The sequence below is a fragment of the Bubalus kerabau genome, chromosome 2, assembly GCF_029407905.1.
Source record: "Bubalus kerabau isolate K-KA32 ecotype Philippines breed swamp buffalo chromosome 2, PCC_UOA_SB_1v2, whole genome shotgun sequence".
NCBI classification, from domain to species: domain Eukaryota; kingdom Metazoa; phylum Chordata; class Mammalia; order Artiodactyla; family Bovidae; genus Bubalus; species Bubalus kerabau.
In genome coordinates, this window is record NC_073625.1 from 31,642,730 (window position 1) to 31,654,369 (window position 11,640).

At 43.2% G+C, this 11,640-nt stretch overlaps 1 long non-coding RNA gene across 2 annotated transcripts; it reads left to right on the top strand.

Moving 5' to 3' along the window:
- The first annotated feature begins 213 nt into the window (after positions 1-213).
- On the top strand, positions 214-4,981 carry LOC129643192 (uncharacterized). Of its 2 annotated transcripts, none has more exons than XR_008710132.1 (3): positions 214-595; positions 822-1,049; positions 4,711-4,981. It is a non-coding gene; the product is annotated as an uncharacterized LOC129643192 (long non-coding RNA). The 2 variants fall into 2 exon arrangements; XR_008710133.1 differs by lacking the exon at positions 4,711-4,981 and adding an exon at positions 1,559-1,696.
- The last annotated feature ends 6,659 nt before the right edge of the window (positions 4,982-11,640 follow it).

Consider the following 11,640-nt stretch of genomic DNA (forward strand, 5'->3'; position numbering starts at 1 on the left):
TACCTTCACTCCTAACGGGCCAAATTTTAGAATTACTTCTGACTTTTGGGTGTATAGTAAGGGGTGGGTGGAGCAGAGCAGAGTAAACCAGTTGTCTCTGAAAGTTTCATGAGAGGTTTGCTTGTCAGAAAATCCTTTTGATTGTGTACCTGATGGAGCTTACTCTTGGAAAGAAAGAAGGAGTGCTTTCTATTTTTTTTTTTTTGGTAAAACAGTATCTTCCTTGCTTTTAAAATTTTTATTGTATTGTTTATTTTTGGCTGTAACTGGGTCTTCCTTGCTGCATGAGCTTTCTCTAGTTGTGGTTCATGGGCTTCCCACTGCGGAGGCTTCTCTTGCGGTGCACGGGCTCTGGGGCACGTGGACTTGTCAGTCACTGCAGCACGTGGGCCCAGTAATTGTGAGTCACAGGCCCTGGAGCGCAGGCTCCGTAGTTGTGGTGCATGGGCTTAGTTGCCCTGAGAGAATGCTTTCTGTTTTGTTGGTGTCCTCTCCGTGGAGCTTTAAGTAAAGAAGAGGGAAACTTGATTGGGGAAGGAAAGAAGGGAGAAGAGAGTGATGAATATCCTCAGTCCTCAAGTGCCAAGGAATTTCGGTGAGCTGTAAAGTTTGAGCATGTGTATCACTTTTTATTTTCCCGTAATGTGTGATCAGGTTTACTAGCTCTTGGTCGTTAACATTTCCACACCAGCTGTAGCAGCAACACGTTACGTTCATTTGCAAATTAGTTTCCAATCTAGTATATCTCCAGAAAAGGGAATAAAATCCTCCTAACAAACACACGATAGCTCTCATAAAGCAGCATATTCTATTTTTGACAGGAACTGAAGGAAAGACGGAGAGAGGAGAACTGAAAATTTGCTGAGCATGTAACATGATGGGCGCTCACTGCCATAATACACGTTGTGTAATTCTCACCGCAGCCCTGAACGTAGAGAGGATTCCCATTTCATAGAGGAGAAGACTGAGCCTTGAGAAAAGATGGGAATTTCCTAAATTTCAGCCAGCGGGTCTCACTAGGGAAGGGTGGAGCTTGCATGCAGACCCTGGTAAGTTTCACTCCATAGCTGGCTTCCTTTGCCAGTCTGCCAGACCGGCCACAAGAAGACGGCCCATCACGGCTCTGTCTTCAAGTCACAGCTAGTCCAACTGGTTCTCCAAAGGAGTGAGGGCACGCATCTTCTGTGGGGGCCTCCTTGCCCCCTAGGGACCAGAAGTTGGTTCTTGGGAAGGGGTGGAAACTTTGTTTTTATGGTAAAGTATGAATATGCTCATGGAACAGAAATAGAGAACCTGCATAAATGTCCTGGGGCTTCCTTGGTGACTCAGACAGTAAAGAATCCACCTGCAACGCAGGAGACCCAGGTTCAATTCCTGGGTTGGGAAGACCCCTTGGAGAAGGCAATGGCAACCCACTCCAGTATTCTTGCCTGGAAAAATCCCATGGACAGAGGAGCCTGGCGGGCTACAGTCTGTGGAGTTGCAAAGAGTCAGACACAGCTGAGTGACTTAACACTTTCACTTTTTCACTTCATAAATGTCCTATTAAAATTTCAAGGAAGAAGATAACTAGAAAAAAAAAAAGTCAGTTCTTGCCTGGAGAATCCCACAGACAGAGGAGCCTGGAGAACCATGATCCAAACAGTCGGACATGACTGAAGTGACTTAACAGGAGGGTCTCTGAACCTTTGTCCTAGGAAGTGTTCACAAAGAGTCAGACATGACTGAAGCAACAGTGTTAGTATCCATTTTTCTTTAAAAAACGGTGAAAAATAAAAACTAAAGAACTTTCCTGGTGGCCCAGTGGTTAAGACTCCAGGCTTCCACTGCAGGGGGCACAGGTTCGATCCCTGGTCAGGGAAGTTCCACCTGCCGTGTGGTGAGACCAAAAAGGAAAACCAGACCAGCCAGTCAAGCAAACAAAATAGGGCTCCAGTACCTGTGCCTTCCCTGCATTGTGACGGAACACGGAGTGTTTCCATGAACTTCTGTCTTTGTCTTGAGGAAGGGAAAGGACTCTTCAGGGTTTTAAAATGCAAGATAAAGGAAGGCTCTGTTAATGGTAGGAGGAAAACCATGCATTTAGGTCACTCACTAACACACTTAGAGGAAAATGTCTCCAGTGACCATAAATAATTGGATTTCTTACAGGGGGCACACAATGCTTCAGATAACTCCTTTCCCCTTTATCTGGGTTTTTGATACCTGGTAGGAGGGAGTGGGGGAGAGACACTTCACAGTGAATGGAGGCAGATAAAAGGGGGAGATCTGACAGTTGCGATTACTACGCTGCCGTATTATTTACCTCAGCCAGGAGTCACTAACGTGCCGGGTCACCCCCGAGGTCGGGGGCAAGACCGGGAGTTTACGTGGCCAAGCAGGGTAGCTTGCAGGCCGGGGGCACACATCAAAGTCTGACAACAAACATGAGAAGAAGATTTGTGCAGGTACAGAGATCGAGCTAACAGGGCTTTCCTTGAAATATTCAACTGCTTTGGTGGAAGGGGTGCTTTAAATTTCAGCATCAGTTCTTTCTGATCTTTTGAGAAGAGCAAACACAATTAAGGGTTTAGTGAAAGACCCTGTTTCTTTAGAAGTGGGCTCTTGCTAATAATGTATTGTTTCACTAACATCTTCCTCTGCACCAACTCCATTTTTGAAGTAGGAATCTCCCCCCCTCCATCCTTTTTTTTTAAGGTGGTAAAATATACATAATATAAAGTTTACCATTTGTAAGAATACAATTCAGCAGTATCAAGTACATTCTCATCATTGGGCAATTGTTGCTACCATCCATCTCAAGCAATTTTCATTGTTTTCAGCTGAAACTCTGTACCCATTAAATGCCAACTCCACATTCCTCTCATCACCTCATAACCCCCCAGCCCCTGATGATCACTACTTTACTTTCTATTTCTATAAATTTGACTGACCTACTTATCTCATAAAAGTGGACTCATACAACATGTGCCCTTCTGTGTCTGACTTTTTTCCCTTAGCACAATGCCCTCTGGGTTCTTCCATCTTGTATCGTATGTCAGAATGGCATTCCCTTTAAAAAAAATTATTTTTATGTATTTATTTATTGGGCTGCTCTGGGTCTTAGTTGCAGCAGACAGGATCTTTAGTCAGGGCATGCAAAGTCTTAGTTGTGACGTGTGGGATTTAGTTCCCTGACCAAGGATTGAACCCAAGTCCCCTGCACTGGGAGAGCATAGTCTTAGCCACTGACCAGCAGGGAAGTTCCTGCATTTTTTTTTTAACGAGTGATTAATATTCCATTGTATGTATAGACCACATTTTGTTTATCCAGTCATCTGTTGATGGACACTTGGATTCTTTCCATCCTTTGGCTATTGTGAATAATGCTGCTGAACATGGGTATATAAGTATCTGAGCCTCTGCTTTTGTCCTTTTGTCTGTAAACTCAGATGTGGAATGGCTGGATCACGTGGTAATTCTGTTTAATTTTTTGAGGATCTACCATGCTGTTTTTCTCCACCGTCTCTATTGTTTTGCACCTTAAACCTCTGTTTAAGGTTTATTTACTTATTGGGCATTCAGTGAAAGGGTTTCATGACAGTAAAATGGTTCTGTACACTAGATAGTTTGAAATAGGTTATACTTTCCACAGTGGCATCAGTGGCATGTCCAGAGCAGTAGGTCTCTGGACCATCAGGTAGCTGGTGAGAGATACCCAGTGAGTGTGGTTTCCCATGAGACACTATTTCAGTGAGATCAAGTGCTCAGTGTCAAGTCAACAACAGCAGAGTAGATACCACTAACCCAGCATGGCAATTCTCCACTTGAGACCTGGGGTTTGCAGCCATGTAAGAAATGCCGTGAGCTCTGAATTCAGCTCACCAGTCCCCAGTCACAGAGTAGTGGCTGTTCAGGGAGATTTGGAAGACCTGGTTGCTCATTCTAATCCTCAGTTCAGTTCAGCTGCTCAGTTGTGTTTGATTCTTTGCGACCCCATGAACTGCAGCACGCCAGGACTCCCTGTCCATTGCCAGCCCCTGGAGCTTACTCAGATTCACGTCCATCGAGTCAATGATGCCATCTAATGATTTCATTCTCTGCTGTCCCCTTCTCTTCCCGCCTTCAAACTTTCCCAGCATCAGGGTCTTGTCCAATGAGTCAGTTCTTTGCATCAGGTGGCCAAGGGATTGGAGTTTCAGCTTTAGCATCAGTCCTTCCAATGAATATACAGGACTGATTTCCTTTAGGATGGACTGGTTGGATCTCCTTGCACTCCAAGGGACTCTCAAGAGTCTTCTCCAACACCACAGTTCAAAAGCATCAATTCTTCATCACTCAGCTTTCTTTATAGATAGTCCAACTCTCACATCCATACGTACATTATAATCCTGCCATAAACAATATCTGACCTTAAAAAATATCCACAGCCTCTCAGACCTGTAGCTTCCCTGAAGACATTTGAGTTCAATGATCCCTAAGTTACTTAGAGTTTTTAAATCCTGTGATATAACAGTTACTTTGATACTATGCTGATTAACAAACACTGATGACTCCTTTTGAATCTGCCTTCTTTAATGAATCTGATAGTTTTCAGACAACGTGTAATAATTCTTCACTTTTTGTTCCTGGTTATCAAAAGCATTCTGCTTGGTTATGGAGTATTTCTGGTAGCAGCTGCATTTCAGCAGCTCCGTTGGGTGTTTTTGGTTTTGCCTGTTTGCTCAGCAGTTGTGAGTGTCCCTGGTGTCACCTCGCTCAACATCATGAGGCCTGAAAAACACCGTTGGAAAGAGGAAGACACCTGGACCTCCTGAAGACGGGACGGGGCCAGCGAGTGTCTATAATTGCCTGCACGAAGATACCAATTTCCCTGCAGTTGAAGTAAAATTAAGTGCAGAAAATAAGACTGTTTATCTGTACAGAGTCATAGATTATTTTCCTCTCAAAGGCTACGATGAGATAAACATGATTTCCCAGGTTTTCGTGAAAAGGTGATTTGAATATTGGGCCTGGAGCTCCAGGTTCAAACTACTTGTGTATTATAGTTCTTCTTATAGCAGTGCTTGAAGTCTGACCAAAATGTCTAGGGCCATTGGGAAAACCCGCTGATAGGAGTTTTTGGTTTGCAAGAACGGCAGACAATACCAACTTAGAGTGCACTTGCTTATTAGCTAAAATGTTGGTCACACTTGGACCAGAAAGCCTGGAAAATCCCATAGACAGAAGAACCTGGTGGGCCACAGCCCATGGGGTCAGGAAGAGTCAGACACCACTGAACGACTGAACGACTAACACACACAAGACATCCAGGAGAATGTTGAATAGACCTGGTGAACGAGGACATCTCTGCCTGGTTCCTAAAAGGCGGGAAAGTCTTCAGTCTTTTGCTATTAAGTATATTAGTGGTAATGTTTTTTAGATGTTGGGTCAAATAGAAAACCAATTCTAGAGTTTTCCGTGTGGGGAAACTAGCGGTTGAATAACAGGGCTTTCCTAAGCCTTCTTAGTTGTATATACTGATGCTCAGATTAATAGGAAGGGTACGGAGTTCTCACCTCAGAGTGAGGGTTGTATCATTCTTGTCAGATCTTTTCATGACATCATAAAGTTGTAGAAGAACTCTAGTATCTTGTTATATAGAGACCTCTGGGCTAAGAGGATCCTGTCTGAACATCATGGTGAAGATTTTGATGATTAGCAAAGCAGCCCCAGTTACAAATTTATTCAGCTTTAGCCTCTCATGGCTCAGTGGTAAAGAATCCAACTGCTAATGCAGGAATGGGAGTTCAGTCCCTGGGTCGGGAAGATCCCCTGGAGAAGGAAATGGCAACCCACTCCAATATTCTTGCCTGGAGAATTCCATGGACATTCCATGAACTGGCGGGCTATACAGTCCATGGAATTGCAAGAGTCTGACATGACTTACTGACTAAACAACACAACAGAGCCTCTCATACTTTGGCCTATAAATGCTATGTATTTATTTGTTTTCAATTTTCTCTTCTTGGGCTTAATTTTTAACTTAACAGTGGGTTTCTGGTGTGACTAATGACCAGTAAAAGACTGTCTTTACAGTTCATGCACTTCACATATTACATTTAAGACCAAATCTAGATTTTAAAAGAAAAATGTTAGTATTGATAGACGTTATAAAAATTATTTCCTATACATAATTTCCTTTAATCCCTAAAATAAAAACCAACAAAATGGGGACTTCCCTGGCAGTCCAGTGGTTGAGACTTAGCCTTCAAGTGCAGGGGATATAGGTTTGATCCCTGGTCAGGAAGCTAAGAAGGCAATGGCACCCCACTCTAGTACTCTTGCCTGGAAAATACCATGGACGGAGGAGCCTGGTGGGCTGCAGTCCACGGGGTTGTGAAGAGTCAGACACGACTGAGTGACTTCCTTTCACTTTTCACTTTCATGCATTGGAGAAGGAAATGGCAACCCACTCCAGTGTTCTTGCCTGGAGAATCCCAGGGATGGGGGAGCCTGGTGGGCTGCCGTCTGTGGGGTCACACAGAGTCGGACATGACTGAAGTGGCTTAGCAGTAGCAGCAGGAAGCTAAGATCCCACATACCTCTTGGCTAAGAAACCAAAACGTAAAAAACAAAAGCAATATTGTAGCAAATTAAATAAAGACTTTAAAAATGGTCTGAATCAAAAGAAAAAAAAATCTTAGGGCCTCCGTGGTGGCTCAGTGGTTAAGAACCTACCTGCCAATGCAGGAGACACAGGTTTGATCCCTGGTCTGGGAAGATCCCATAGGCCACAGAGCAACTAAACCTGGGTACTACAGCTATCAAGTCTGTGCTCTAGAGCCCAGGAGCCAAAACTACTGGGCCCACATGCCGCAGCTGCTGAAACTCGTGCAACCCAGAGCCTGTGCTCCACAACTAGAGAAGCCACTGCGATCAGACGCCCAAACACTGCAACCAGAGTGGCCCCCGCTTGCTGCAACTAGCGAAAAGTCTGCGTGCAGTGGTGAAGACCCAGCATGGCCAAAAAATAAGTCTTAAAAAAGAAAACCAACAAAGCTCTAAGATGCATGACTTTTCTAATTATTCTTCATTTATTGTGGAAACTAGATGGAGTTTTGTTTTTAGCCAGGATATATGTAACATGTGTCCAGTGGATACAATATCACTTACCTTTATTGTGCTTATAGATCTTGGTTAGACAAAATAACTGGATTTATTGAATGTTACACAGAAGAGGAAATTATTAAATTATTGCTTGCTAGGGTTCTTCTTTCATACCTCTTCTGGAGGAAAATTGTCAATTCAGAATTTCTCTTATGGGTCTCAGAGGCTAGTAACTTATTGAATACAGAAAATGTCTTGTTTTAAACTTATATGCATGTGAAAAATCACCTCTTAAAAAGTCTCCAGTGTGATATAATGTACAGCTTATGCAATAGCTGTAGGTAGATTTAACTATATTTATAGAGATGCACAGATATATTTTCTCAGGCTTCTCCACACGTCTTTGAGGATTTTTCTTCTGAGGCTCATTCCCAGGGCTTTTTGTTTAGATGAAAGGAAAGATGACTCTCTAGCTTTCACTGACAGTCCCCATTATTTATGAATTTCAGTCTAAAATTTTGTCTAAAAAGCAAAACGTGCCTCCTTCACACAGGAGCATTAGAAAACGCCTTTTGCTCTCAGGCGTTGAATATGTTTTAAGTTTTCAGAACTTGAACTGTATTTGTAGATTATTGCCTGAAACCGTTAAATTGAGAATTTAGCTTACCTTCATAATTTTGACGTACTTGGTGTTACAGATATTTGATGGAATTCTACTGTCTGTGATAATGAATTCCTGATTCAAATTTCCTGTTTGTTTAGGGCACACAGGAAGAGGGGGAAAGATGGATCTTTGCTGTGTTTTTGATTTGCAGCCATAAAGCTCTGCTGTGAAATTATAGAGTCAGGCATTCGTTTATGTAAAAACATGAATCTAGCAGGAACTAATCCCTCTCTAATGTCACCCTTTTCATGGAATATTAATATCAAGAAATATGATCGCATGTGGCTTTTGAAAAAAATCTGATTTTCTATTGCTGTTCCCTGGTGGCTCAAATGGTAAAGAATCTGCCTGCAATGTGGGAGACCCAGGTTCGATCCCTGGGTTAGGAAGATCCCCTCGAAAAGGGAATGGCAACCCACTCCAGTATTCTTGCCTGGAGAATCCACGGACAGAGGAGCTTGGCAGGCTACAGTCTGGTGTCGCAGAGAGCTAAACACAGCTGAGCAAATCTCTTGACTGTGTGTTAGCAGATTAATGATGTTGTGATAGTTTTGGGTGAACAGCAAAGGGACTCAGCCATATACATACGTGTTGCATATGGCTTTATGTTGGATTCTGACTATCTAAGGCTTCTTTGGTCCATAAACAAATGAAAAGAATTTTAGGACTGTGATGTTATTTTACCAATCCTGGGAACTTTCTAGTGATAAGAATACATATTTGAATGTATCTCCACTTTTTGTCTGTGCTCAAATATTTAAAAAATAGTCCTCCATGAAAATCATAGAAGGTTTCAAAATGCCTGTGTGTGTGTCTCTGTGTGTATGCGTGTGTGTGTATGCGTGTGTGTGTAGGTGCATGCTTAGTTGTGTCCGATTCTTTGCGACCTCATGGACTGCAGCCCGCCAGGCTCCTCTGGCCATGGGATTCTCCAGGCAAGAATACGGGAAGTGGGTTGCCATTTCCTCCTCCAGGGAATCTTCCGGACCCAGGGATTGAACCTATATCTCCTGTGTCTCCTGCATCGACAAGTAGATTCTTTACCACTAGCACCACAGGGGAAGCCCTCAAAATGCCTTTGGGCAAGTGCAAATGCTAGTGGGGAAATTGGAGGTTCCTTCACTTTTTGATGGTAGAAAAAGGAACATTAGGACTTCTTGCCAAGGGAAACTTGCTAAGTGTCCAGGTGCCATGGGAATTAGTTCAACCAGCTTTGTGCAAGTCTGCCCATGGACGCACAGAATTAAATAAAACAGTAACAGAAGAAATACTGGGAACTAACATCAATATTTACTTAACAAAGTAGATTTGCTTGGAAAAATTAACTTTAGCCTTGTTATCACAGTAAGAGTGACAGTTCCTAACTCTTAGTTCTGTGGGAGAACAGATAATAAGGTTACAGTTATGAGGAACGTATACTTGCTTTGTAGGTGTATGTGACGCTGGCACAGAATATTGAAAGCGTGCCAGCCAGCCAGGTCCTCTTCCTGCTAAGTAGCTGCTTCAAATCCTCCTGGGTTCAGAGGTGAATCTCCCTGCTGATTAATGAACCCTGGGAGTCACAGCTTTAGGTGAGGGATTCATCTCCTTGAACTACACACAGGGTGAGAGCATGTCAGAAGAAGGCAGAAGAGTAGGCTTTGTGATTCTAGAGGCTGCTTTATTAGCTCGGGTCCTGCTGTGGGGCTTCCCTGGTGGCTCAGACCGTAAAGAATCTGCCTGCCAATGCAGGAGACCCGAGTTCGATCCCTGGATCAGTAAGATCCGCTGGAGAAGGGAATAGCGACCCACTCGAATATTCTTGCCTGGAGAATTCCTTGGACAGAGGAGCCTGGTGGGCTACAGTCCATGGAGTGCCAACGAGTTGGACACAACTGTGCAACTAATACTTTCACTTTTTTTGTACCTGCTGCAGCAAAGCACACACCCAGGAAAACACGGTGACTCACACACGATAGCAATTTAATTTTCATTCGGGTCATAGGGCACGTGTTCTGGGTTGGCAGGTGACTCTCCTCTACATGTATATCCTTAGAGCCCTCTGGCTGCGTCGGCTCTACCATCTTCAGGAGATGACTTCCAAGGTCAGGGTAGACTCTTCCATCTTAGTGGACGGGAATGATGGCATGCCACATCCAAGGTTAGAGCCTGTCTTGTCTCTTAGGTAAGGGAGAAGAAAATAGTACCCAGCGCTCTGATCTCATTTATTCAGCAAGACCTTGGGCACACCACGTTAGGAGGGCTGGAAAAGGCAGTCCCTGTCTCACCCAGACTTTTGAGAAAGTCTCTATACTACATCTTAGATCTGTGTATGGAAGGGATTTATGGAAGGCTGACTCTAAAACTGTGAAAGGTCTGAGGTGTTATGCACACACGCACATACCTTTCAAGGCATATCATCATGAAATGTCAGATTTCCTCCTTTTTGTACAATTATTGTTATATGTATTATATTTATGAATATCACAACCCCAACAATACATGGTTATAATTATTAATGTATATAACTGGATATACTTTAAAGAAGCTGATTGAAGAAAAAAGACCAAGTTTGTGATTATAGCATTTTCCATCTTACCATTCCTGGTTCTCTTAACTTGTTTTTGTGGATTTGAGTTGCTGTCTAGTGTCATTTCCTTGGACTTTCCCAAGTGGTAAGGAGTCTGCCTGCAATGTGGGAGACGTGGCTTCAATCCTTGTGTCAGGAAGATCCCCTGGAGAAGGAAATGGTAACCCACCCCAGTATTCTGGCCTGGAGAATCCCATGGACAAAGGAACCTGGCGTGCTACATAGTCCATGGGGTTGTATAGAGTTGGACACGACTGAGTGACTTTCACTTTCCTGGTGGTGCTAGTGGTCAAGAACTTCCCTGCCAATGCAGGAGACATAAAAGACTCAGGTTCCATTCCTGGATGGGGAAGATCCCCTGGAGGAGGGCATGGAGACCCACTCTAGTATTCTTGCCTGGAGAATCCCATGGGCCGAGGAGCCTGGTGGGCTACAGTCCATGGGTTTGCAAAGAGTTGGACATGACCGAAGCGACTTAGCATGCACACATCTCATTTTCTTACTTTGATGTAGCCTTGCTCAGACACCTCCTTTGTTCTATTATTGGGAAATATACTGTATTTCTATACGTTTTTGGCCCAATGATACATTAAGTACATTTGTTTCATACAACCGTTTTTGAAATTAGTTACTAAAAAAGAGAAGAAAGAAGAAAAATGCTTTTACAGTATCTTTCATAATTATATAATTAACGTTGCTGGTGCTTTTTGTCTTTTCATGTAGATTAGAATTACTGCCTGGATTGGTTGCTTTCAGTCTGAAGCACTTCTTTCTTGAAAGGCAGATCTACTAGCAGTGAGGTCACTCAATTTTTGTTCATCTAGGAATGATGTTACTCTGCTTTCCTGTTTGAAGGCTACTTTTGCTGTGTATAGGATTGTCGTTTGATATGGTTTGGGTTTTTTTTGTTGTTGTTGTTAGGAGGGGTTTTGAGAACTTTGGATGTGTCTTCCCACTGCATTCTGGCTTCTGTTGTTTCTGATGAGAAGTAGCTGTTAATTTTTTTGAGATTTCCTTGTGATAAGCTGTTTTTCAGTTGCTGCTTTGAAGAGAATCTCTGTCTTTTTCAGCATTTTTACTAAACTGTACCTGGGAGTGGCCCTCTCTGTCTTGATCCTGCGTGGAGTTTATGGAGATTTCTGAATGAGCAGATTTACATTTTTTATTAAATTTGGAGACTTTGCAGCCATTATTTCTTTGAACCTTTTCCTGCTCTCCCCTGTCTCTGTTCTTCTGGGGCTCCCATCGTGTGTATCCTGGGACACTTGGTGCTGTTCTGCGTACTTCCGCCGCTCTGTTCATTTCTTTCTCTGTGTTTTAGTTGCACACATCTGAGGTT